A 3,039-nucleotide genomic window follows, 5' to 3' on the forward strand; every position below is an offset into this window, starting at 1 on the left:
GGACTTTCTATTCGGCACATATGCATGGATAATGGGGGGCAGTATGTGAACCAGGCTTTCAGAGATTTTTTTTTTAGCATGGACTTTAGCATCAATTTTTAGTGCCCTACACTCCTCAGCAAAATGGTGTGGCCGAGAGAAAGAATAGAACCCTTCGGGAGATGGAAAATTGCATGATTCAGTCTAGGTCCATGGATTCACGTTTTTGGGCAGAGGTAGTCAATTGTGCCAACTACATTTAGAATCAGATGCCTCACAAGGCACTTCGACATATGACTTCTAAGGAGGCTTGGTCCCATGTCAAGCTTGATGTGTCATCATTCAGAGTTTTTGGGAGTACAGCATATGCATTTGTACCTGATGCTCAGAGGAAAAAAAATGGAACCGAAGAGCTGACAATTGATTTTTGTTGGCCACTGCAAGGATGTAAAGGCTTACAAGTTATTTAATCCTGATTCCAGAGAGGTCCTATTTCGATGGGATGTCCAGTTTGATGAGAGCCCTCCTGCAGTTCATTCCTCACCTCCAGCGCCTCCTCCAGCTCCCACTACTCCCTCTTCATCTCCACTTTGTTTCACGGATGATGAAGATGATGATCATGGTGATCCCGATATAACTCCACCATAGAATCCTCCCCAAATGCCTAAATGGGCTTGAGCTACTATTGAGGTTGTAGGATCTCTAGCTGGTGACCCATCCACTTCCCGTTACACCCGTTCTCACACTGTAAGTTCTAGTCTACTCAATCATGCTATTAGTATTGATCCTCATACTTTTGCAGAAATGATAGGACATTCAGAATGGGACAGTACAATGGAGGAGGAATATTCTTCTTTGATGAAGAACCACACATGGGATCTTTGTGTTCTTCCTAAGGGGAGAAAACTAGTGTGTTGTAAGTGGATTTATCGCACTAAGTATGTTATTGATGGTTCCATTGATAAGCATAAGGCTCATCTTGTTGCGAAGGTTTTTTTGCAAGTTGAGGGTGTTGATTACTCCAAGACATTTTCCCTTGTCACCAAGATGAATTCTATTCGCCTTGTCTTATTCCTCGCAACTTCACAAGGATGGTGAGTTTATCAGATGGATGTGAAGAGTGCCTTCTTGCATGGTGATATTAGAGAGGAGATTTATATGGAGCAGCCTCCAAGTTTTGTATAGGATCCAACCTTGGTTTGCAGGCTTCGACGTTCACTATATGGTCTCAAATAAGCCCCTAGGGCTTAGTATGAGAAGATGGACTCATTTCTGCTATCTACAGGCTTCACTCACTGCCATTCTGATCCCACAGTGTACATTCAGCATCTTGGTGATGAGATTTTGATTCTTGTTTTGTATGTTGATGATCTTATCTTTACAGGTAGTTCATCATCCATGCTCTAGGATGTTAAGCATGCACTGATGGACCAGTTCGAGATGATTGATCTTGGTTTGCTGCACTACTTTCTTTGTCTTCAGATTCATCACTCCTACTGGCAATTTTTGTGTATCAACAAAAGTATGCTCTTGACATGCTTTGTCGCTTTCACATTCTTGATTGTAAGGCTACTCCTACACCATTTCAGTCAGGTGTTACTTTGTCTACCTCCTTCTTCTCACCTACAGTGGATGCTACTTTGTATCGGCAATTGGTTGGCAACCTATTGTACCTGACACACACCCGCCCTGATCTTTCTTTTGTGGTTGGCCTAGTCTCTCAATTTTCTCAAGACCCTCATGAGAGTTATTGGCAAGCTGCCAAGTGTATTTTGTGCTACATTCAAGGCACACTTATGTATGGCATTCATTACACTATGGGGACTCCACACATTTTTGGCTACACTGACTCAGATTGGGCCAGTGATGTTGATGATCAAAAGTCTACTTCTGGCTTTGTGTTTTTCCTTGGCTCCGATCCCATCACATGGTCATGCAAGAAGCAGCATGCTCGAGCACTTTCATCTACAGAGGCTAAGTACAGGGCCGCAGTTCTTGCTAGTCAGGAGGTTTTATGGCTTCATCAGTTGATGACTGAGTTTGGATTTCCTCCTAATTGTCCCACTATTTTGTGGTGTGATAATTAGAGTGCCATCCAAATTTCTTGCAACCCAGTGGAACATCAGCATACCAAGCACATTGAGTTGCATATGCATTTCATCCGTCAGTTGATCCAGGATGGTGTTATTGCATTAGAGTACATTCCTACTGCCAGTCAAGTTGCAGACATCTTCACTAAGCCTTTTGCATCGCCTCGCTTTCTTTAGCTACGGTCAATGCTTGGGGTTATGGAAGTTGTCCTTGGGGGAATTGGTTGAGGCCTTCCTTCCTTCATGTTTTTTTTCAGCATGTTGTTTTGCCTCTTTTTGGGGGAGAGTTTTTCCTAAGTGGTTTTCTCTCTTTCTCTGTTTTACAAAGGTTGCATTTAGTTGCATTGTACTTGGGTACCTAAAATGGCCTTGTTGTTAGGACCCATTTTGCATTTTTCCTTTGTTTTGTGAACTTAAGGCATTCCCCTAAGTTGCACTTAAGGGGGGTGTTAGAGTAAATAATTAATTAATTGTTAATTATTTATTCTATTGCTTAAGCTTACTTAGGTTAATGCATGTAGTTGAGGTTAGTTGTTGACAACATGGGAGTTTGTTCCGTTTAGCATACTTATCTTTTCCACCTTTTGTGGATGTGTGTTGAGTTGTCAACCTTATCTCCTACCTCATTCCAGCTTGTTCTACAAGCTTCCATGAGGCCTTTTTATTCGATCTCTCACTCATTGTAAATTCATTCCAATTCCATTTTCACATAGCAATTCTAATTTCCTATTGTCAAATATTCTTGTGCGGTATTTGCTTCAAGCTCTTTGCTCCTTAGGTTTCTCTTCAGCAAGCTATTTGCACTGCAGGTGATCTTGGCACATTATCAGAGTCAGATTCTCAACTCCTACAAATTATTGAGTATATTTTTAAAATAGTCAACAAAGATATCAGCTATTTCATATAGATTTTTTGTAAGATCACCTTGTGAACTTTTGATTTTTGATATATTGTTGCATGCTCTATTATA

Source organism: Cupressus sempervirens, chromosome 3 (assembly GCF_028749045.1).
Source record: "Cupressus sempervirens isolate cs-2001-9-10 chromosome 3, ASM2874904v1, whole genome shotgun sequence".
Lineage (NCBI taxonomy): Eukaryota > Viridiplantae > Streptophyta > Pinopsida > Cupressales > Cupressaceae > Cupressus > Cupressus sempervirens.